The sequence below is a fragment of the Macaca nemestrina genome, chromosome 12 (genome assembly GCF_043159975.1).
Source record: "Macaca nemestrina isolate mMacNem1 chromosome 12, mMacNem.hap1, whole genome shotgun sequence".
Classification (NCBI taxonomy): Eukaryota; Metazoa; Chordata; class Mammalia; order Primates; family Cercopithecidae; genus Macaca; species Macaca nemestrina.
The window spans coordinates 112,272,766-112,298,185 of NC_092136.1; the positions used below are offsets into that span (position 1 = coordinate 112,272,766).

General features: G+C 41.4%; 1 long non-coding RNA gene across 3 annotated transcripts in view; it reads left to right on the forward strand.

Moving 5' to 3' along the window:
- The first annotated feature begins 1,860 nt into the window (after window positions 1–1,860).
- The window catches only part of LOC139357592 (uncharacterized), a 91,002-nt gene continuing 67,442 nt past the window's right edge, over window positions 1,861–25,420 (forward strand). The window contains exons 1-3 of one of the 3 annotated variants that reach the window (XR_011611062.1): window positions 1,861–3,408; window positions 9,536–11,420; window positions 16,394–16,757. This is a non-coding gene — a long non-coding RNA (uncharacterized lncRNA). The other 2 variants (XR_011611061.1, XR_011611063.1) reach the window with 2 other exon arrangements.

Below are 25,420 nucleotides of genomic sequence, written 5' to 3' on the forward strand. Positions count from 1 at the left end.
CTCTATCATTTCATTAGAAGAACATCTTAAAAGCAAAGAAGAAAGAATCCTTGTGTTTCATAAGTTTAGCATTATTAAACATTTACTCTTTTTCATTTCTTTTATCTGAAGTTTGGGAACCAGTCTCTTGGGACCACTCTGAGCTATATATGGCAGAAGTTCTTAACTTGAGTCTGTAGATTGCCACCCTACTGCTAAGGGGTTTGTGGAATAGGAGCCAGAGGCTCCATGAACTTGGGTAGAGAAAAATTATAGCTTTTTTTTTTTTTTTTTACTATCTTCTATGTGAAATGTAGCATTTCCTTCAATTACAAATGTGGCAACAAACCAGTCATATTAGCTCTAACTGTGATTTTGTCATTAATAGAATCGCAAATGTTTTCGTATCACATTACAGTTGTTGTAGATATCTGGAAATGTCATTAACACCCACGACTATTTTGAAATCACAGTAGCTCTCAGACTGGCTGCTAGACAGCATGTGAGCTCAGAATTCCCCACAGACTCTCCTGCTCTACATCTGGCCACTTGTGGCAACTTGGTACCTCAACAGGGCAGTCATCAAGCAGCAGATCTGAGTGTTTTCCTGTAGGTGACCCAGACTTTCCAGCATCCCTTAACTGAATTGTTTGTGGATGAATTTGCAGAAGGAGTTGAATCGTTTTAATGGTTTGTGAAGTTTTGCAATCTGAACTGTTCTAACTTGAATTTTTAACTCTCCGTAGGCAGTGCCACCTTGGGTGGCACAGCTGAGTTGGGATACGTCTGATTGCTGAGTGAACTGTCGGAGTGTGATATTTAAAGCAACTTCTTGTGATTGCTGACAGATTGCACGGTGATGCAGGTCGTGCACGGTGCGATAAGCTCTGGGAGAAGCAGAAGTGTTCTCTATTTTTTTTCTGGATTTACTCTGTATTTGTGCAATGTCTGTGATATGAAGTGCAGTCTTACCTGCACACTATGTTACTCACATGTTGTTCTTGCACTATTATTTTGTGAAAATATCACATACCTAAAAAAAAAAAAACCTTTGTGAGAAACACTGACAATATCAGAAATAAGAATCATTATTTCTAAAAAGTCACAGGAAATCACATGCAGCACTAGCTAAATTCCAGGTAGGATAGGACTCGTGATCAACTGTGGTAATCCCACATCTGTGCAGAGGTTAAAAGATACTAACAGTACTGAAACCTTGGGTAATCATAAAACCTGTCTTATTTTACTCACTGGTCATAAAATTTAACAAATATTTGACACTTTACTTAATTAATATACAAATGATTGCCTCCTATGTAGGTCTATCAAACAAATTACTTAGGAATCATAAAGAAAATATGATGCTTCAAAGAATGTTAGTGGCATAAAACATTTTATTTTAGCTTTATTTATTATTTATTTTTTACAGACCCAATTTATCTTCAGGCTGGGAAAAGAAAAGGAAGGCCTGATGAAAACTGTGTATTTGGCTTTGTTTACATTAATGAAGTGACTGGACAGAAAAAGTCACAATGACTTTTTTCTTTTGTGAAAAAAATTATTGGGAATGGAATTTTGAAGTCAGGAAGACTGAAAGAGGACCCACCGTTGTCTATCTGGAAGATGTATCCAAAATGCCCAGTTTTGTGTGCATGTGTATGAAGGAAGTTCAGTTAGAAAAAGCTTGCAGCTTGGGCAATACAGCAAGACCTTGATTCTAAAATTTTTTTTTAAAATTAGCTGGGTGTGTTGGTGTGGCACCTGTGGTCCCAGCTACTCAGGAGGCTGAGGTAGGAGGATCCCTTGAGACTGGGAGGTCAAGGCTGCAGGGCGAAATAATAGCGTCACTGTACTCTACCTCAACTCTACCTTGGGGGGGGGGGGGGGAAGGAAAAGGAAAAGAAAAAGAAAAAAAAGTTCAGATACGTCAAAATGTGGATTTGGCATAAAAACCTTTTCTTGAAGCGTTCTTGAAATTTCTTACCAGATGCCAAACAGAAAAAGCCTCACATTACTGGAGAAACTTTATCTAAAGCCACATACAGTGGGAATATGGAGTAGATTTGTGAATAGAAACAGAGGTAAAAACTGGAGGTGATTATTTAGTCAGATGAGGTGCTTCTATGAAGAATAATAGGCATGTCTTGAAGCAAGTTATGGAGGAAGTGGTCGCCTCGCCATTACTCCCACAAGTCACTCTGTGAAACTACAGGTATCCTTCCAGGTAACCACCTGCGTGTTTTGTGCATGATGCGCCTGCTGACTTCAACAAAGAAAGATTTTGTTTTGTGAGTGTCTTCGGAAACTACAAAGGCTGCTGATGTTTTGCAGATGGTATAAAGGTTTTTGTTCTGTTTTGCTTGTGTCAAACAAAAGTGACTCGACAGAAAAGGTTCATTTCCTAGCACAGACAGTGCTGTCGCAATGCGTGGCTGTGCGTGTGACTTCGCCACTTGAGTAAAACGGAGTACCTACGTTGTTCTCACTCACCGCATTTCACACAAACATATTCTGGCTCTTCAGTAAGTCCCAAGAGAAGTTTTGTCAACAGCCGTAAAAGTCATCAACTTTTATCTAGTCTCTGAATCACAGCATTTTTGCAGGTTTTGTCAAGAAATGATGGCAAAAAATGAAGTGCTTCTCTACCACAGAGAAGCTCACTATCTTTCAAGGGGAAAGATTCACTGTTTTCTAAAAGAAAAAGAAAATCCACTCCTGGAACACGTAGCAAAAAAAAAAAAAAAAAAAAAAAAAAATGTTTTCTGTGGGTTGGCTGACCCAGCGGATATTTTTAACCATCTGAATGAGATGAATCTTCCAGTTTGAGGCCCTGACACCACCATTATGAATGATCCTGAAATCTTTACCAGTTTTTTTGGCTCAGTTGCCAATACGAAAGGAGAGTTGAGGCTGACATCTTTGCCAACTTTTGCGACGCTGGAGGAAGTGCTTTACCTCAATGAAGTTGACATACAAAATACTGTCAGTTTATTTGAAAAGAGAAATCTACAAACACCTAGAAACACTGTAGAACTCCTTTAAAAATTATTTCTATCTTGATGGTGTCAAAGTTGGACCATAGAATCACATTCTTTTTCTTGTTGATACAAACTGTCTCAAAGGTGTTCGCCTAGCCAAAGATGGCAAACATCGATCTTGGGACGGAAAACAGCTACAACTAGAGTTTAGCTAAAAAGTCTTGGAGAGTTTTGGTGCTCCTTGACAGAAACCTCTGTCTACTTTGCAAAGGAGCCATAAAAGCTTTAATTCCATTTTCAACAATATACATTTGAGGATTGGATTTTTAATCGTTACTATAAAAAAATCAAAATCAATTGGCTGTCCAGCATGACAAGTGTATTATCTCATCGAAGACATCCCGCTGTCTCATGTTGTTATTCAAGCTAGGCAAAAACAGCCTTTATATGGGTATGTCTTTTAAAAGATAAAATTTTACTTTAATTTGTCTGTATTTCAAATGCAATGTCTGATTTTTTAAAAATGTGGTTCAAAGAAGCAAATCTATTACTATGTAATATATATTTTAAACATACTGTTTTGGTAATAGTACTTCAGTATACATACTTGGTTTTCCTTGTAATCCTATGCCTTTATTTTATTCATCAAAAAACATTATTTTAAGAAAGGTCAGTAGGGTTCCTCAGATTGCCCAAGGAATCCACTATATAAAGACAGTAAAGAACTGATGGCTCCACACAGTTGCTCAAGCCTGTAATCCCAGCACTTTGGGAGGCCGAGGTGGGTGGATCACTTGAGGTCAGGAGTTTCAGACTAGCCTGGCCAACATGGTGAAACCCCGCCTCTACTAAAAATACAAAAATTAGCCAGTCGTGGTGGCATGTTCCTGTAGTCCCAGCTACTTAGGAGGCTGAGGCATGAAAATTGTGTGAACCCAGGAGGTGGAGGTTGCAGTGAGCCGAAATCGCGCCACTGCACCCCAGTGTGGGCAACAGAGTGAGACTCTGTCTCAAAAAAAAAAAAAAAAAAAAATCTCCTGATATAAGAGGACATGATCACCTGCCACGCTCTCAAGTTGCTTAACGTGCAAAAAGGCAGGTGTGTTGTGTATGATATGGTGCTTGAAGAAAGAGCAGCTTCCTTGACAAAAGGCCAGGCCAGCCATTTGGCTCCTGTGCTGCCAGGAAAATCCACTGGAGGTGGCAGTCTTTAATGTTCAACCTCATCATTCCCAAGACAATGGAAGAAGGGGCAGATACCAACCCAACATAGGAAGGCATCTCTTCTCTTTTCTTACTATAGTAGCTGATTCCAGAAAACTGGCCGCTTTCAATCAAGCCCCGTTGCTGAAGTGAAATCTATTACTGATTTCTTCCTGTATTCAGGGAGTGATATAGGGCTACAGAGAAGAGAAACACAAGGTCTCTTCCCTTAAGGAGTAAACAATTTAGTGTTGGAGACAAAATTAATACATAAAACAATTAAGGGGAATTAAATGCAAGGCTAGAGGGTGTTTTAAGAAAATTCTGCCTGCTGACTTTTTCAACACAGTATCTTCAGGGTCTAGAATACTGCTTGGCATACAGTATGTGCCAGAAAAAAAAATCTTTGTTGAATAAATAAATTGATGATGGAAATGTTAAAATAACATCTATTGTTATGAGAATAAGACAGTTGTCCCTCAGTAACCATGGGGAATTGATTCCAGGACCTCCCTTGGGTACCAAAGTCCAAGGATGCTCAAGTACCTAATATAAAATGGTGTAGTATTTATTTGCATATAACCTAAGCACATTTTCCCATATACTTTGTTTATTTATTTATTTGAGATGGAGTCTCGCTCTGCTGCACAGGCTGGATTGCAGTGGCATGATCTCGGCTCACTGCAACCTCTGCCTCCTGGATTCAAGCCATTCTCCTGTCTCAGCCTCCCATGTACCTGGGATTACAGGCGTGAGCCACCACATCCAGCTAATTTTGTATTTTTAGTAGAGATGGGGTTTCACCATGTTGGCCAGGCTGATCTTGAACTCCTGACCTCAGGTCATCCTCCTGCCTTGGCCTCCCAAAGTGCTGGGATTACAGGTGTGAGTCATTGCCCCTGGCCTTCCCATATACTTTAAATCATCTCTGGATGCTTACAATACCTAATACACTGTAAATCTTATGTAAATGATTATAATTTATATATTTTTTATTTTTTCCAAATATTTTGATCCTCAGTTGAATTCACAGATGCAGAACCTGCAGATATGAAGGGTCAGCTGTACATATTATTAGAGAAAATGTAAAAATACAAAAGACTATAAAGAAGAAGTAAAAAAGAAAGGCTAACCAGCCAACATTTTTGCTATACTGCTATATTTCTTCTTTGTTCTTTTTTCTAAATACATGCATAACACATACACACACACACACACACACACACAAACACACACACATACTTTCTTTAAAGAACAGAATTGAGACTTGAGTTTTATAGCCCGATTTTTTTCTCTTAAAATTATATTGTGAACATTTTGCTGTGCCATTAAATATTCTTCAGAACATTATTTTTAATGGCTGTATCATATAGTATTCTATAAATAAATCATGGTGTATGTAGCCTGATTTATTAACCACTTCCCTATTGTTGAACATTACTGTTGGGAACATTGTATAATACCAAGAGCAGCTTTTATTTGTTGCTTTGCTCTGTTCCAAGTATTTTGCTGAGCTTTTTCCCTTGATGCATAATCTCATTTAATTTTATTCTCATAGCAATCTAATGAGGTAGACTCCATTAGACCCATTTTACAGAGGGAAACATGAAGGTCTGAGGAGTAATGTGTCAAAGGTTGCAGTTCCAGAAAGAGGCAAATCTGGGATTCAAGTCCTGGTCCCATTTGATGTTAATGTCCAGGCATTCAAACGTAACCCTGGCCTGCCTCACCAGCGTGTATGAGGAAGGTTCATGCTTTCTCAGGCCATGAAAGACACTGAGAAACACATATCAGAAAGGCAGGAGGAGACACTGAAGAGAGGAGTATGGAGGCAACAAAGGAGCGATCTTAAGAAGGAGGAAGTGCTTTTCTGTATTCAAAGTTGTGAAGATAGAAGGACAAGACCAATGCAAAAAACAATGAATCTTTTTCAAGACAGGCATTTCAGAAACATGATGGGGGTGAAATGCGTGTTCCCAGCTCAGTGCTCCTGACTTGGTAGTGGTGGAGTGACAAAATCATTCATTTATTTCTTCCCAATACTGGGAGTCATGGAACAGCCTTCATAAGGTGGCATGCAAGGAGCAGAATGTCCCTCCTGTTCCTGAGCATTTCTGCATCCCGGCATCAGTGAGCAGTATCAGTAGCAGGAGCTCAGAGGCTTGTAATGGAAGGCAGGGACATCACCCTACAGGGACAGCAGAACTGCAGGGCGACCACAGGGGCTGGCCGGGGACCGGGCTTAGGTGACCAGCTTTCCGGATGTGCCTGGGACTGAGGGGTTTCCCTGTAAGTTTTAAAACTTCCAGTGTTAAAAATAGGAAAGTCCCAGGCAAACTGGGAGGGTTGGTCACCCCAGGCGGAGGCCCAACTCAGAGTCTGGGCTCATCCAGGGACAGGTCCATGCAGGCTTCTTGAAAGAGTAGGGAGGGAATCTGGCGCTGTTTGCGCATGCTCACCTCCCACTTTTGGCCCTTGCAGGCTACCTTTCCCTTGGCGCCCTCACTGAAACTTCCTCCACGAGGGTGACCGATGAACCCTTCATACTTCCAGATTCCACAGCCTCTTTTGGTAAAAGTCACTGTCATCCGTCACCAGGCCTACTGCAGTAGTCTCCTAATGGTCCCCTGCTTCCATCCTTTGCCGTACAATCTATTCCCAACCCAACAGCCAAAGTGACCTTTTCCTGAAAAATTGAACCTTTTAAAATTCAGAAATAATGTATACATAGTAAAACTCAAGTGTATTAATACGCAATTCTGCATGCTTTGGCAAACACATGCAGTGATTTAACCTCCACTGTAGTCAAGATATAAAAATTTTTTTTTTCCACTCCAAATAATTCCTCTGTACCAACCTATTTCCTTACCCCCAGTCCCTGGTAACCGCTGGTTTCTGTTTCTAAACTTTTTGCCTTTTCAGAATGGCATGGAAATGAATCATATTGTGTGTAGCCTTTGAGTTTGGCTTCTTTCACTTAGCATAATGCATTTGAGATTAATTCATGTTGTGTGTGTTAGTAGCTCATTATTTTTAATACTGAATAGGACTCCTTTATAATGAATATTCCACAGTTTGTTATCCATATGCAACAGATAAAGGATGTGTGATACTTTCCAATTTTTGGCAGTTATGAAGTTGCTTTCTAAGCATTTGCATACAGGTTTTTCTGGAAGTTTAAGTTTCTATTTCATTTGGGTAAATGCCTGGGAGTGGGATTGCTGGGTTGTATGGTAAGAGTATGTTTCATTTTATAAGACTGCCAGGCTGCTTTGCAAAGTGTACCATTTTGCATTTCCACCAGCAATGTATGAGAGTTCCAGTTGCTCTGCAGCCTCACCAGCCCCTGATATTATCAGCTAAAAATATTATTTTTAAAAGCTATAAAAATTATTTTTAGCTGATAATATATTTTTAGACATTCTACCAGATGTGTAGTGGTATCTCATTGTGGCTTTAATGTCTTTTTCCCCGGTGGCTAATAATGTTGAACATCTTTTTGTGTGCTTATTGACATGCAAAGTGTCTGTTAAATTCTTTTGCCTATTTTAAAACTTGGGCTGTTAGTTTTCTTACTCTTAGGTTTTAAGAATACTTTATATATCCTGTGTCAAGCCTTTTATTCGATACATGATTTGATCTCCCAGTCTGTGGCTTATCTTTTCATTCTCATAACGGTGTCTTATGAAGAGCAGAGGTTTCTAATTTATTAATTTGGGGTAACATCTAAGAAATATTTGCCTAACTCAAGTTCACAAAGATTCTCTGTGATTTTATCTAATAGTTTTAGATTTTGCATTTAGGTCTGTGATTCATTTTGAATTAATTTGTGTATATGATACAACGGATGGATAGAGGTTCTTTTTTTTTTTTGCTTATGGATGTGCAATTTGTTCCAGCACCATTTGTGTGGAAGACTATTTTTTATCCATTGAATTGCCTTCATACTTTTATTGAAAATAAGTTGCCCAACTTCACCTGGGTCAATTTCTGAATTCTGTTCCCTAGATCTAAATGTAGAGGTGCGCTGGCAATTTTTTTTTTTTTTTTTTTTTGAGACAGGGTCTCACTTTGTCACCCAGGCTGGAGTGCAGTGGTGCAATCTCTGCTCACTGCAGCCTTGACCTCTTGGGCTCAAGTGATGCTCCTGCCTCAGCCCCTCAAGTAGCTGGGACCATAAGCATGTGCCACCATGCCTGGCTGATTTTTTGTATTTTTTGTATAGATGGGGTTTCACCACGTTGCCCAGGCTGGTCTTGAACTCCTGAGCTTAAGCGATCCGCTGACCTCAGCTAGGATTACAGGTGTGAGCCACCGCAACCTGGCTGCTGGTACATATTTAAGAACTGACTCTGGGGGGTGGTGGGAGAGGAAAGTCCTGATTTGTAGTTGTTTGCTGAGTTCCGTTTTTAATATATTCTTACAGTGCATAATTTCAAGCAATCAATGTGACAACAACTAGCCTGTAAAACTTCTGAAACTTTGACATTGGCTCTGATGAGCGGATATGAGCTGGCTGCAGCACACCACTATGTCTATCCTTTTTTCCAGTATCACACTGTCTTGATCACTATGGCTTTGTAAGTCTTGATATCAGGCAGTGTGATTTCTCAAATTTTGTTCTTTTTCAAAATTGTTTTATCTATTCTAGTTCCTTTATTTTTTCATATACGTTTTAGAATCAGTATATTAATTTTTGCAAAATTCCTGCAGAGACTTTGACTGAAATTGAATTGAATCTGTTGCTCACTTTAGGGAGCACTCACATCTTAACATCAAGTCTTCAGATCCATGAACAATGTTTCTCTCCACTTTTTAGGTCTTCTTGATTTCAGTGTTTTTTTGTTTTGTTTTGTTTTGTTTTTAGTTTTGGTATACCGATCTTGCATATACTTTATTAGACTTGTCCATATATGTGTTTATAAATTTTTAGTGCTATTACAAATAGCACTTTTGTAAATTTCAGTTTCTAATTTTTCACTGTTAGTAAGTGCAAATACAATGGCTTTGTGTATATTGACTTCGTATGCTGTGACTTTCCACACTCACTTATTAGTACTAGTAATTTTGCTGAAGAGTCTTCATGATTTTCTACATAGAAAATCAGGTTGTCTAAAAATAGAGACAGTTCTATTCCTCCTTTCCAATCTTGCAAGGCTTTTATTTATTTTTTTCTTGCATTTTTGCAATGTGATATTGAATAAAAGTAGTGAGACCACGCATCCTTGCCTTGTTCTTCATCTTAGGGGAAAAGCATTTAGTCTTTTACCATTAAGTCTGTCAACAGGGGCGGGGCCAAGATGGCTGATTAGAAACAGGTGCGATCCGAGGCTCCCACCAAAAAGAACCATAATAAGTGTGTGAATCCTTCACAGGCAACCAGGGTATCCAGGTTCTCTCATCAGAACTGACTAGGAGGCTGGCCTGATCCACGGAGAGGAAGGAAGAGCAGCATAGTGCGGTGGCCCACCTAAGAGCCATATGGGACAGGGGAGCCCTCATCCCCCAGCCGAGGGAGGCGGTGAGTGAATGTGCTACCCAGCCGAGGAAATAGTGCTTTTTCCACGGAACTGTGCACCCCCCGGATCGGAAGATCCCACCTGTGAACCCACACCACTGGGGCCTAATGTCCCAACCCTGGAGACAGGCAAATTCTCAACAGCCTCTGAGCTGGAATCTGCTTAAGCCTATCGAGCTTGCAGCAGGGAAGGGTGACCAGCACCATAGCTTTGGCTGCCTGCTGTCTGGGCCATTTGATCTCCTTGTGGGAGGGGCAGCAGCCAGCATGGGGGCTCACAACTGCCCAACACGCTAAGCTCCCTGGGTGGGGGAAGGGCAGCATTCATCTCTAGCTCCGGGCTGTGGTTTTCCCCTGCAGGAGCCAGGGAGGCTGGATGGCTTGGTCCCAAGACTTGTCCCTCACAGCCCAACACATGGGCTGTGGCAGACTGTGGCCACAGTACCTCTTCAGGCCTAACCCTGACTCATCCTTCCTCACTGGATGGGGCTTCGCTGCAGGAACTCCAATAACTCCAGCCAGAGGCTCAGAGACAGAATGCTAATCTCCCTGGGCCTGAGCCCCCAGCGGGAGGGTTGGCCGCGTCTCTGTTAGCCTTTCCTCCTGGTAGTTCTGAGGAATCTGGGCAGCCCAGACGAGAGGGTTTCCCCCCCAGCAGAGCACACCCCCTCCACCAAGGGACAAAGTGCTTTGTTAAGTGGGTCCTGTTCCCTGTACCACTCAACTGGGTGAGACCCTCCAGCGGGGGTTGTCAGACACCCTATGCAGGAGCGATCCTACTGGCATTAGGTTGGTGCCCCTCGAGGTCAGAGATCCCAGAAGAAGGAGCAGGCACCCATCTTTGCTGCTCTCCAGCCTCCTTGAGTGACATCTCCAGACACGGGAGCAAATCAGATGAACAGGGCCTGTAGTGAACCCCCAGCAAACTGCCTCAGCCCTACAGAAGAGCGACCTGACCATTGAAAGAAAAACAAACAGAAAGCAACAACAATAGCATCAACAGCAACAAAAAGCCCCCACAAAAACCCCATCCAAGTGTCAGCAGCCTCAAAGATCGAAACTGGAGAAACACATGAAGATGAGAAAGAATCAATTAAAAAAACCCTGAAAACCGAAAAAGCCAGAGTATCTCTTCTCCTCCAAGTGATCGCAATGTCTCTCCGGCAAGGGTGGAAAACTGGATGGAAGATGAGACGAACGAATTGACAGAAGGAGGCTTCAGAAGATGGGTAATAAAAAAATACGCTGAGCTAAAGGAGCATGTTCAAACCCAATGCAAAAAAGCTAAGAACCTTGATTAAAGATTAGAGGAGATGCTAACTAGAATAACCAGTTTAGAGAGAAATGTAGACCTGAAGGAGCTGAAAACCATAGCACGAGAACTTCATGAAGCACACACAAGTATCAATAGCCGAATTGACCAAGTGAAAGAAAGGGTATCAGAGTTTGAAGACCATTTTGCTGAAATAAGGCATGCAGACAAAACTAGAGAAAAAAGAATGAAAGGAATGAACAAAACCTCCAAGAAATATGGGACTTCGTAAAAAGACCAAATGTATGATTGATTTTAGTAACTGAAGGAGATGGGGAGAATGGAAACAAGCTGGAAAACACACTTCAGGATACTATCCAGGAGGACTTCCCTGACCTAGCAAGTCTGTTAATAGCTGGAAGTTTTTTTTGCAGTTGCTGCCTTTCAAGTTGAGAAAAATTGCTTCTATTGCGGAAAATTTTTATTATGAGTAAGTATCTAATTTTTCAAATGCTTTGTTTGCATTTGTAGAAATAATTATGTGGTATTTGTTGATTGAATTGTGTACCCCCAAAATATTTGTTGAAGGCTATCTTAGTTCATCTGTGGTGCTATAACAAAATACCACAGATTGGGTAATTGATAAACAATAGAAATTTATTCTTGCAGTTCTGGAAGCTGGAAAATCCAAGGTCAAGGCACCAACAGGTTTGGTGTCTGTTGTAAACCTGTTCCTCAGAGATGGTACCATCTAGATGACCTTGCATGGCTGAAGGGACGGAAAGCAAAAAGGGAATGAACACTGTCCTCACATGGCAGAGTGGAAGAGCAAAAACAGCCTAAGCTAATTTCCTCCAGCTCTTTTATAAGATGCTAATCCATTCACAAGGACCTCACCTTTATGCCTTAATCACTTCCCAAAAAAGACCCCATGTCTTAATACCACCACAATGCAGATTAAGTTTCAACATGAATTTTCGACAGGAGACCGTCATTCAAATAATAGAAAAGTCCTAATCCCCAGTTCCTGTAAATGTGTCCTTATTGGAAATAAGGTCACTGCAAGTATAATCAATTTAAGATGAGGTGATATTGAATAGGGTGGACCCTAAATCTAATGACTCAGTGTCCTTAAAGGAGACAGAGACTTGAAGATACAGTGAAGAATTCTTCCCTCAGAGGGAGCATGGTCCTGCTGACATCTTGGTTTCAGACTTCTAGCTTCCAGAACCTGGAGAGAATACATTTCTGCTGTTTTAAGCCACTCGTTTTGTGGTAATTTGTTATGGCATCTCTAGGAAACTAATAAGAGTATTTCTTCCAGTTTGTTGACATAGTGAATTTCATCCATTAATTTTTTTCTTTTCAATGTTAAGCATCCCTTGCATTCCTGGGATAAGTCACACTTGATTATTTGTTATCCTTTTTAATTATTGCTGGGTTTAATTTGCTAGTATTGCTTTTTCTTGAGGATTGTTTCTTTTATATTTATGAAGAATATTGGTATACAGTTTTTTTTTTGTTGTTATATATTTGTCTCATTTGGTGTTAGGATAAAACTGGCCCCATAAAATGAGTTGGGAAGTATTCATTTTTCTTCTAGATTCTGAGAGATTTTGTAGAGCATTGTTATCATTTCTTCTTTAAATGTATGATATAATTATCTAGTGAAACCATCTGTGCCTAAAGTTTTGTTTTGTTTTGTTTTTTTGGTTGGGGTCTTTAAAATGCAAATTTTACTTATTTAATAGAACTATTTAGGCTATTTATTTCTTCTTAAGTGAGTTTTAGAAGTTTGTGTTTTTCAAGGAATTTGTCCATTTCATCAGATTGTTAAGTTTATAAACATAGAATTGTTTGTGATATTTATTTATTATTTTCTGAATGTCTGTGGTAATGATAGTAATCATGATGGCCCCTCTTTCATTCCTGAGGGTAATATTTCATTTCTTCTCTCCTTTTTTCTTAGTCAGTCTAGATAGAGGTTTATTGATTTTATAGATCTTTTCAAAGAACCAGTTTTTTATTTCATTAATTTTCTCTATTGTTTTATTGATTTTGCTCTTTCTTTCCTTTGGTATGTTTTGGGTTTAATTTCTCTTTTTCGAGCTTCTTAATGTAAAAGTGTATTCAATTTAAGACCTTTCTTCTTTTGCAATATAAATATTTAAGGCTATAAATTTCCCTCTAAGCATTTTCTTTAATGCATTCTGCATATTTTGATATGTTGTTTTCATTTTTATTTTAATTCAAAACATTAAAAAATATTCCTTGTGTCTTTGTCTTTGTCCATGGCTATTTCAAAGTATGTTGCTTAATTTCTAGATATTTTTCTTTTATTGATTTCTACCTAAATTTCATTATGATCTGAGAATGTACTTTTTATGACTTTAAGTCTTTCAAAGTTTTTAGATTTGTTTTGTGGCTCAGAATATGTTATGTATTGTCAAATGTTTCATGTGCACTTGAAAAGAATGTGTATTCTCCTGTCGTTGGGTGGAGTATTCTAAAAATTTCAGTTAGGTCAAGTTGGTTGGTGGTGGTGTACAAGTCTTTTCTATCCTTATTGATATTCTGTTTAACTGTTCTATTAAATACTTAGAGAATGTGTTGAAGCCTCCCATAATTGTAGATTTCTTTATTACTCCTTTCAGTTCTATTATTCTTTGTTTCATGCATTTTGAAGCTCTTTTATTAGTTGTATATACATTGAGGATTTTTATAGCTTCTTGGTGAATTAATCCTTTAATGTTATTTTAAGTCACTATTGCTTGAAATATTCATTGTTCTGACTTCTACTTTGTCTAATATTAATATAATAACCTTATTTGTTGTTTTATATCAGTTTTCTTTTCCATGGTGTATCTTTTTCCATTCTTTTGCTCTTAGTTTATCTCCCTATGTTTAGAGAGCATAAAATTGAGTTTTACTTTTATATCCAATCTGACACTCTTTGTCTTTTAATTGGTGTGTTTAGACTGTTTATATTTAATGTAATTATTATATTATTAAAATCTAACATCTTGCCATCTTAATTTCTGGTTTTCTATTCTATGTGCTATTTGTTCTGTTTCTTTTTTTCTTTTTTTTTTGAGATGGAGTCTCACTCTGTCGCCCAGGCTGGAGTGCAGTGGCGCTATCTCGACTCACTGCAAGCTCCGCCTTCTGGGTTTATGCCGTTCTCCTGCCTCAGCCTCCTGAGTAGCTGGGACTACAGGTGCCTGCCACCATGCCTGGCTAATTGTTCTGTGTTTTTAGTAGAGACGGGGTTTCACCGTGTTAGCCAGGATGGTCTCAGTCTCCTGACCTCCTGATCTGCCTGCCTCGGCCTCCCAAAGTGCTGGGATTACAGGCGTGAGCCACCGCGCCCGGCCCCTCTGTCTTCTTTTGGATTAATTCTTTTTTAAGATTTCATTTTATCCACTATAGGCTCATTATTTATCTTTTAATTTTTTTTTTTTTTTTTTTGAGATGGAGTCTTACTCTGTCACCAGCCTGGAGTGCAGTGGCGCGATCTTGGCTCACTGAAACCTCCACCTCCTGGGTTCAAGTGATTCTCCTGCTTCAGGTGTGCGCCACCACGCCCAGCTAATTGTTGTAGTTTTAGTAGAGATGGGGTTTCACCATGTTGGCCAGGATGGTCTCGATCTCTTGACCTCATGATCTGCCCGCCTCGGCCTCCCAAAGTGCTGGGATTACAGGCGTGAACCACCGTGCCTGGCCTTAAAAAGTATTTCTTTTGTCCCCTGTCTTCATCTCTCTTCCCTTTTTGGAATCTCAGTAACAGGTATGTTAGACTGTTTGTTATTTTCTCACAGATTTTTGGATGCTTCCTTTTCCTCCTCTTTCTTTTTTCACTCTGTTTTTCTATTAGTGTTTCAGTTTGGGTAAACTGATTCCTCAGCTTGTGTCTATTCTATTGATGAGGCTATTGAAGACATTCTTTATCTCTGTTACTGTGTTTTTTTTTTTTTTTAGCAATTTCATTTCATTTTTTCTTATAGTTTTCATCTCTGTGATAAAATCACACATCTGTTCAGGCGTGCTGTGTACTGTTTCTGCTAAAGGCCTGAATATATTAATTAATATTATTTTAGCTTTTCTAGATGATAGTTCCAACATCTTGGTCATATTTGAGTCTTGTCTTATTGATTACTTTATCTCTCATCAGTGATTTCATTTTTAATTTTTTTGTGTGTCATGTGATGTTTGGTTGAAAGTTGTTGCCCTGTGTAAGACAGTGAGAGAGGAGAAAGGGAAAAATCCCAGTCAGGTAAGCAGTTAGGGTATGTCTTTGTTTGAATCCCTTCAAACAAAAGAACAACCTGCAGGCACAGATAAGGGAACTTGCACAGCGGGGCTTACCTAAGACATGCCCACAGCCACACAGATAAAAAAGGCTATACAAGTGACTTGCCCAGACATACCTGCAATGGAAAACTCCATACCCTGACATATGAGTAGTAAGGCGAACAAAGCAGTATAGAGTAACTAAAGCTAAGCACCCACATGCACATTAGGATGTGGTGGACCTTCATGCCTTATGCAAATGAGACACCCATCCCTCGTTGTTTTTTTATAAAAGCCTTTGCATTCAACTATAAAAATGGCAACGCTTTTCCAGGCTCCTTTTCTGTGGCAAAGAGCTTTCTTCTTTTGCTTATTAAACTTTTGCTCCAACTTCACCCTTTGTGTTCACAGTCCTTAATTCTCTTGGTCATGAGACAAAGAACTCTGGGTGATACCTCACAAGAGACTGTTTGTGGTGCATTGTTGAGACTGTAACAACAGTAGTGACTGACGTAAACAATATTTATTCTTGCAAAGAGTTGACCTTTTCCTTTGCTAGATCATTAGTTTTAGGGGTTGAGTCAATCTAGTTAAGAGTGGAGCTGGGCTTGGGTTTTGTTGTTTTAATCGTTATCCCCAGAGCACTTTATCATTTAAATTCTTCTGGTGTTACCCCATGCTTATTGAGGTGACTGTTTTGCCAGAGGTTAGGTCTCCATTTGTACATACATCTTAGAGAGTATTTTCCATGCTCTTGCTCCTCTTCCAATACTAGATTTATATTAATTCTTGCTTGATAGTCTCATGATGGGGTATGTAGGTGGCATTCTTTGTTTTTCTTGTTTAGCCCAAATCTTAGGTGTTGTAACATTAAATCTTGGTGAGAGGACATCCTCAGTAATTATATCCCTTCCTCAGGGGCAGAGAATCTCTAATGATTAGGGTCCAGTACATTTCCCTGGTCCCCTTCCAAGGTTAAAAGTGTTTTGGGGGGAGTTCCCTTCTGTTGAGGGCTAAATTGTGCTCCCTCTCCTAACTTCATATGTTGAAGTCCTAACTCCCAGTACCTCAGATTGTGACTATATTTGGAGATAGGGCCTTTAAAGAGGTAATTAAGTTAAAATGAGGCTGTTAGGGAGGGCCTTATTCTAATCTGATTTGTATTTTTATAAGAAGAGGAAATTTGGACACAAAAAGAAACACAAGGGGAGCTCACACAAGAGGAGAGACCACGTGAGGACACAACAAGAAGATGGTCATCTGCAAGCCTAGGAGAGAGACCTCAGAAGAAATCAAATCTCCTGACTCCTTTGTTTTGAACGCTAAGCCTCCTGAACTGTGAGAAAATGCATTTTTGTTGTTTAAGCCACCTACCCTGTGGTGTTTTGTTATGGCAGCACTAGCAGACTCATACACACTCCCCAAGCTGTAATGAATCCTCAGTTCTGGCCTGAGAGTGACAGGGAAGGTTTTGCTGCTCTCCTCTCACTGGCTGAAGACTTCTGTTTCTTTGAGGAGAGAGGGAAGAAGAACCCAGGTAAGGCTTTATGCATACCTTTCTTTAGATTTCAGGTTAATTGGTTGCCCAGAGACCTCAGCTTCCAAGAAGTTGTTAATTTGCAGATTATGTGGCTTTTCTGTTGTTACAATGGTGGAAGGGATGGTCTTTCCAGCTTTCTACAACCTGAGTAGAAGCCAGAAGCCAAAGTCATTATTTTAAGATGTAAATCAAATCACATCACTCCTTTGCCCAAAACTCTCTCATCTCTTTCCAGTTCTTTCAGAGAAAAAGAAAGTCCTTTAAAAATCTGCAAGGCTCTGCCGGGCGCGGTGGCTCAAGCCTGTAATCCCAGCACTTTGGGAGGCCGAGACGGGCGGATCACGAGGTCAGGAGATCGAGACCATCCTGGCGAACACGGTGAAACCCCGTCTCTACTAAAAATACAAAAAACTAGCTGGGCGAGGTGGCGGGTGCCTGTAGTCCCAGCTACTCGGGAGGCTGAGGCAGGAGAATGGCGTAAAAACCCAGGAGGCGGAGCTTGCAGTGAGCTGAGATCCGGCCACTGCACCCCAGCCTGGGCGACACAGCGAGACTCCATCTCAAAAAAAAAAAAAAAAAAAAAAAAAAAAATCTGCAAGGCTCTAGAGCAGTGATTGTCAATTCTGGCTGCACATTAGAATCACCTAGGGAGCTATTAAATTATCTGTGCCTGGGTCTCACCTCCCAGAGATTCTGATTTAATTGGTCTGGGGCAAGACTCTATTATCTTCTCCCACCCCAAAGGCTTCTCAGATGCCTCTGATAAGCACTCTGGGTTGAAAGACATTGTCCTTTACCTTCATGCTCAAGACACAGCCATTAGCAGTTGTGGCGTAGTATAGGAGCTTGTTATAAAGGGAGAATCTTATATCTGTGTTTTAACATATTACTCGGATGATTCATGTGCACATTGCAGTTGGAGAAGCGTAGCACACAGAACCTTACTCCCCACCCCATGTTCTCTCTCGGAACTCATCGCCTGCTACTCTGCCTCTTGACAACCCCACCTGGTTGGACCGGCCTCCTTGGCTTTTCTTGAACCTTTCAGGCAGATTCCTGCCTTGGGGATCTTGCACTGTTTGTTCACTTTATCATTTCTTCCAGACAGCTACATGACTAGTTCCCTCATTTCCTCAGTGAAGCCTTCTCTGACCAACTCCCCACCTTCCACTTTCCTCTCTCTCTCTGTTTCTCTCTCCATAGCACTTATCACCTTCTCACACATTGCAGTAATTTCCTAGGGCTATCATAAAAAATTATCACAAACTATATGGCTTAAAGCAACAAAAATGTGTTCTCTCAGTCTTAGAGGCCAGAAGTCTGGAATCCAGGTGTGGGCAGGGCTGGTTCTTTCTGGAAGTTCTGGGAGAATCTGTCCCAGGCCTCTTTCCTAGTTTCTGGTGGCTGCTGAAAATCCTTGGCATTTCCTGGCTTGTGGAGGTATTGCTCCCATCTCTGCCTTCATTTTCTCATGATTTTCACCTCTGTGTGTCCATATGTGTCAAATTCCCCTCTTTATCTTATAAGGAAACCAGTTATGGGGTTTAGACTCCTTAGCATTTCTTGCTTTGTGGAGACATTGCTCTCATCTCTGCCTCCATCTCACATGGTTTTCGCCTCTGTGTGTCTGTATGTCTGAAATTCCCCTCTTCTTTATAAGAAAACCAGTTACGGGATTTAGACTCACTCTAATTCCAGTATGATCTCATCTTGAGATCCTTGATTGAATGACATTTCCAAAGATGTAAGTTCCAAATAAGGTCCCATTCACAGGCACCAGAGGTTAAGACTTGGTCAGATCTTCTAGGGCCACTATTCAACCCACTACATATACCTAATAAATGTACCTATTTATTTGCTTGTAATCTGTATTTCCACATTAGAAGGAAATCTCCATGAGGGTAGGGCATCTTGCCTGTTGCGTTCACTTGACTGCTTTACTCGGCACCTAGAATAGTAGCAGGTACGTAGTAGTGCTGGATAAATCTTGGACTGATGACTGAGTGCATCTTATTTCTTCCTGCTGCAGCATCAGGCATGGCTGTTCACCTCTTTTATTTCCAAAATCCTCTTCTTTGGTTTCCGAGACTTCCTCGCTCTCCTTGTTTCTCTTCTGCCTTCTCTGGTTGTTCCTTCCCAGTCTCCATGGTTGGAGACTCTTCTTTTACTCAATCCTTCACCGGTGTGTCCCTGATCCTCTTTTCTACTCACTGGATTTTCTCGTCCCAGCAACTCACTTCCACGGTCAGTCACTTCCTGGATGCAGATTACCCACATTTCCTGGTTTCCATCCAGCCTTTCTTCTGAGCCCCATTTCCAGTTTCCCTTTTTATCTGAACACCCCACAGGCACCTTATGATGAAGGTACCCAACACTTGAACACATTGTTTTTTTCCTGCAAACCTGTCCTCGTTCCTTCCAGGGGTCAGTACTACCAGCATCCCAGTCACCAAAGGCAGAAGCCTGGGATGCTCTTGATTCTCCTTCGTCCCACCCCTCATCAGGCCCTGTCCATTTTTTCTCTTAAAGACCCCTTGGATATGTCCACTTCTTTCCTTCCCCAAGCCACAGTTCAGCCATTACCAGTCTCTCTTTGTCTCCCTGCTTCTTTAAAAGTAAAATGGCTCTGTTCCTTCTAAGAACATAACCCTGCCCTGACCCAAGAGGCTCTGCATTGCTTCCAGGCACGACTGATCATTGACCTCCCTGGGCTTTAACCTCTCCAGGCCCCTCTCCTGAGCCCTGCTCCTTGCCTTGTGGTATCCAGCCACACTGACCTTGCAGTTCTCCATGTTCACCAATTTCATAGGCTGGAACAGAGGGGGCGGGGAAGCAGACCACCCTATCAGAGCACTTCCTCGTGTTTGCGTCTCCACCTGCCTGCCTGCTTCGTGGTCCCCTCAGCCCTGGAAAACTGTACTAAAGGCTGTTTGGATTGAGAACATTTAAAAAAGAGAAAAAAGTCTTAACATTTGGAGGAGGGAGAATCATCTCCAAGAGAGACTTTGGGCTCCATGTTACTCTCAGGTTGTGGCAGCTTCTTGGAGAACTTCCATTCTGTCTCTGCTCTTTGGCGTTAATTGTTGGGATCGATGCCGCAGCAATTATATAATGTTTACTGCAGCCACCACAGAGCCGAGGCTTAAGTGTTGCTAAATGTCACTTTCACGCTCCCCAGGGTATGGTGTGTAATTATAACGGGTTCACTAACTTCTTTGTGAAGAAGGCAGATGCTTTTAGCCTGAAAAGGAGAATAGAAATGCATTTTCTCTAAACATAAAAGAGCACTCATTTCCAGAGAGATCCTGGACTGGAGGGACAGGAGCATGACCTGGGCTGTCCATCATGAATGATGGGGCCCGCCGGGAGCGTGCTCCTCTCCTAAAACATGCAGGACCCACAACTCCTCCTCTCTGCCAGGCTGGCTGGGGCTTCCGGAGAGCTCAAGATCAAATCCGGAGGCAAAGAGACAGAAGAACTAAAAATCAGAGTGACCGCCAATGCAGCTATGAAACAGGTGGCAACAGGTATGAAAAGAAGCTTGATGCAGGAAAGAGAAGTGGCTGGAAGCCACACAGTTTGGGGCTTGTACTTAGCCGTGTGCTTTGGATAATCACATTGACTCTGATTTAATTTTTGTCATCTGTCAAGTGGCAATAATAAATCCTGCCTGACTTACTTCAGTTAAATTCCATTCTACAGCTATTTAGTGAGTGCCTGCTATATTTTAGGCATGGGAGGATGCAGCAGTGCGCACATTTGACGTGGCTCCTGCCTTCCAGCAGCTTATAGTCTAGAGCAGAAGTTGGCAAACCATGATCCACAAGCCAAATCTGGCCCATGGCTTGGTTTTGTACAACCTGTTAGCTAAGAATGGATTTTACAGTTTTAAAGAGTTGGAAAAAAAAAAAAAAACCCAAGAATATGCAATAACAGAGCATATGGCCTATAAATCTAAGATCCTTATCTGATCCTTTACAGAAAAATTTGCTGATACCTGCTCTAGAGCTGTTCAATACAGAAGCCACTGTCACGATTAAGCACTTGAAATGTGGCTCATAAATTGAGATACGCTGTAAGTGTAAAATGCATATTGGATTTCAAAGACTGTAGGAAAAGAAAATGAAAAATATCCCAGTTTAAATTTTTTATATTGATTACATGCTAAAATGATATTATTTTGGATATAGTGAATTAAATAAAATATAGTATTTACATGAATTATACTTGTTTCTTTTTACTTTTTAAAAATGTGGTGTTAGAATATTGAAAATCACATTTGTGGCTCACATAATATTTCCATTGGATAGCACTGATCTAGATGGGTGTCCTGCTGCATATTAGTGTGTTATCCGGGCAAATGATTGAACTCAGCCTCAATTTTTCATTTCTAAAATGGAGGGCAGTCGTAACAGCTAATTGATAGGGTTGTTCTGAGGCTCAAATGAAATAATCTATGGAAAGCACTCTGTGAGATGCAAATTGTTATACACGTGTAACTGGTTTTGCAGCTCTGTTTCTTAGCTACGTGCTTTGGGTAAGTCACATTGACTCTGATTTCATTTTTTTGTCATCTGTCAAGTGGGAATAATAAATCCTGCCTGACCTACTTCAGTTAAATTACATTTCACAACTGTTTAGTGAGTGCCCTACTATATTTTAGGCTCTGAAGGATGCAGTGGCGCACACATTACATGTGGATCTTGCCTTTCATGAGCTTATAGTTTAGAGCAGAAGTTGGCAAACAATGACCACAGGCCGCATCTGGCCCCAGGTTTGTTTTTGTACAACCTGTCAGCTAAGAATGGATTTTACATTTTTAAAGGGTTGTAAAATAAGAGAAGAAGAAAAAAGAATTTGCAACAGGATATATATGTGGCCTGTAAATCTAAGAGATTTATCTGATATTTTCTGGGAATGCAGAAAGCTATTTAGGGACCCGTTGCCTGTTACGGAATCTCTGTGTACTTGCGTCAGGGCTGATGGTGGTTCTGCCATTCGTCACTCCTCTCTCCCAGTTCTCACATGCTCCTCTGTGCCCTCTTCCCTGCTGCTTGACTCTCAAGCTCCTTATAGAATTGGTTCCAACATTTAGAGTTGCTCTTTCCTGCTGGAGTACCTGCATTTGACCCTGGAGACACAAAACTTCAAAATCCTCATGAACTCATGTTTAGAGAAAGACGTTGTATTAGGAACCAGGAAATCTGGGTTAATGGCCATAAAAACCCAAACAGTAACTAGCATTAAGGTCTTGCCACATGTTTTACACGTATTACTTCATCCAATAAAATAGCAATAGTAGGAGGACCTTATATTTCCATTTTATAAGTGAGGAAATTGAAGCTCGGAGAGGTAAAGGGACTTTCTCAGGAGCTCTCATCTGGTAGGTGGCTGGGCCTGGGCCTGAACCCACATCTCTGGCTCCAAGTATAATGCTCTTCCCATGGCTTCGGAGGTCATTCAAGGTACTCTGCCTGACCTTGAGTGAGGATTGAGGCAGGTGAGCAATGCAGTGCTGTCTGGAGGAGTCAACATGGGGCAGTGGATGCAGCGCTGGCCCAGGAGTCTAGTCCCAGGGCTGCCACTTATTAACTGGGTCAAGTCCCTTCCATCTCAGGGCCTTGATATTGTCATCTGTAGGTAGGTGGCACTGTCATCTCTCAGGTGCTCTTAGTCCTTACATTCCAAGAATTATGATGTGAGGCCAACTGCAGGGCCTCCCCATGCCAGCCCAGGGACCAGCTACCTCAAGATCATGTGAGAAGAGGTCTTAAAATGCAGGTTCCTGGGCCCCATTCTGAAATGCCTCCTTCAGTGAATGTGGAATAAGCATCTAGAATCTGTGTTTGTGAAAGCTTCTGTTGAGTTTCCAGGTTTATAAACTACTGAGTCAGAGGTGTGGCTCTTACTAGGACTTTGAAATTAGCACATTGGAAGCAATGGTCTCCAAGTGTCTTTGTCTCATACCTCCCAGCTAGTTTAGATGCTAGTGACAAATTTTGAAGTATAACTGGGATCTGATCACTTCTCACCACCTCTATTGGCTGCCATCGCTGTCCAAACCACCATGATCTGCCCAGACTACTGCAGAGAGGCGGCGCAGCATCGCAGGGCAGAGGCAGACGACCTGGGTTCAAAATCTGCCTCTATCCCTTTTTTAACCTGTCTGTGCCTCAGCACCTCAACTATGAAGTGGACATACTAAAAGGTGTCTTTTGTTGTTGTAAGCATTATTTGAGTTAATATACAATAATACATGACATAGTAAGCCCTCAATACATAATGCAGATAATTATAGAATGGCATCCTAGCTGATGCCTATTTCTAGCCTTTGGATTCATTTCCCACCCAGCTACCAGAGATGTTTAATAATGTAAATCAAATTATGTCACTGTCTAAATCGCCAACTGTTTCCAATTCCCCATCAGACCCAGGATGAAATCCAAAGGCATTTCTTTGGTCTATGAGCCCTTACTCACCTATTACCCCCTCTTTCCCTTAAAGACTTTATTCTAGCCAGATTGGTTTTCTTGCTGTCTCGCAAACACACCGAGAGCCTCTTGGTCCCTGGATCTGTGCATTAGCGCTACCTGTTTATGGTCTGACATTATATTATACATTTGTTTAAGCCATCTGTCTCCCCAGCTAGATTGGAAATCCCATGAGGGTAGAGAATACACATGTCTTGTTCACTTTACTATCCCCAATGCCTAGAACAGGGCCTGGAACATAGCAGGAACCTAGTAGATATTTGCTGGGTGAAGGAATGAATGAGCCCACACCCTGTTCCTCCCACCTGCCCTTGCCTTCCACCTTGTGAGCTCTCACTTGCTTTTTTTTTGCTTCGACCTCTCCCAGCTCAGACTGCTCTGTGGTGGGTGGCCTGAGCTCTGTGGTTTATCAAGGCATAGGGGGATTATTTTCCTGGAAATTATAACTGGAAATACACATTGGTGTTGTGCTATGTTGTGTGCACTAATAAATTACATGGAGGAATAAATATTTCTGGGGATTCAAGTTGTCCAGCCAGGCCTTTTATCTTCCCTGTCAGGAGGGAGGGGATCATTTAATTATCCCCTTACTCTCTCATAGCATCACAGGCAGGAGGCCACTGGAGGTGCTACAAGGCTTCTATCACACATCTGATTTTTCATTTGATCAATAAATCTCTCTCTTGAACCTGGCCATCTGTATTTAATGTATCCTGGGAGTGGGTTAATTAAGCACTGAATTAGATGGCCTCTTCATAGACAGCTTATGGTCTAGATTTTTCCCTGTGACCCATGGAATTTCTTTCCATAGGAAATAAATTTGAGCTCAGTTCCTTGAGCTGTGAGATGGCAGATGCCAGTCATTCATTTTCCTGGTTTCCTCTGTTGCTTGTGCCAACTTCTTAGGCTTCCTTTTCTGCCGTTACTTCTCTTAGGCTCTTGCTTAACCCCCTAAAGCTTGCATTAGTAAAATCAAAATCATACTATTAATCCATCTCATGGTTGTGGTCAAGATTCAAGGTGCCACTCTGGTAAGTTTTTATCATACGGAGTGCATAGGGTGATATACAAAAGTATTTACTCACTAGTGTGTCCAGTTGGTCAATCTGAGCACTGCTGGCAGGGGCCTAGGGCAGGTTGGTCAGCCTGCAGTTGCTGGAGTCTGGGGAGGCCTGAGGAGCCTAGAGGTGGGGTGGGTGGTCAAGTGATAGGAGCCTTTGTTGGGCTCTGTGAGCTGATGTTTATAACTAGCATGATGTGTTTCAATATCATAACAATGGGCGTGGCTCTACTGCAGAGTCCTGGCTAATAGTCAGCTGGCCCTGGTGCCTAGCTCCTTAGAGGCACCCACCTGCCCCCGGGACATGCATGTCAGACACCAAAGAATGAAGAGGCTTCAGCACATGCGCTCCCATTGTGGTTTTGGCTCTCTTGACTTCCGTTTCTTGTTCCTGGTTTTGTCCTACATCTGACTTACCTGCTATCAACCTTCTGATTTACTCTCCCACCTGGGTTGGATTTGACACTCGGCACCACTCTATAGCTATGGCCTGTCTTCCATGGACAAGTGGGTCTGGTTCTCCATCCAGGCTCTGGGGCTTCAGGCCACTTCATCCAGATAACCCTTTTGCTTGTCCTGGTCCTGGGGCCCTCCATTCGCCAGATCTAAATTTCCAGGCTTATCTGGTCTCATGAACAATAAAGATCTCTGCTTGTTCAAGCCTTGCTAGTTGTCCAAGGCAAAGTCCACCTTGAAGCTGCCTCTTCTGAAAAGTTTTCTCTGCCATCCCCAATTGTGTAAATGGAAAAAAAACAAAAACAAAAAACTCAGTTACCACCCTTCCCACGCCGCCGTAAAAGCTATGCAGTCCAAGGCAGGACGTGATATGCGGTAGACATAAATGCTCCAGGAGTTCAGGAGAGTGGGGGAGATGCAGAGCCTGGGATTTCAAAGAGTTAGACAGATCTGGAAGTGACTCTTGGTTCTGCTCCTTATTGGTTGTGTCATTTCGGGCAAGCTGAACTTGGTGAGCTCTGTCGTTTCCTTTTCTATGAAACGGAGGCTCCTTGTGAGGGTTAAATCAAACAATATTTGTAAAATGTGTAGCACAGGTGTTAAAAAAATGGTGCCTGGCTGCCTGTTGTCCCATGTCCCATTCTAGTTTCTTC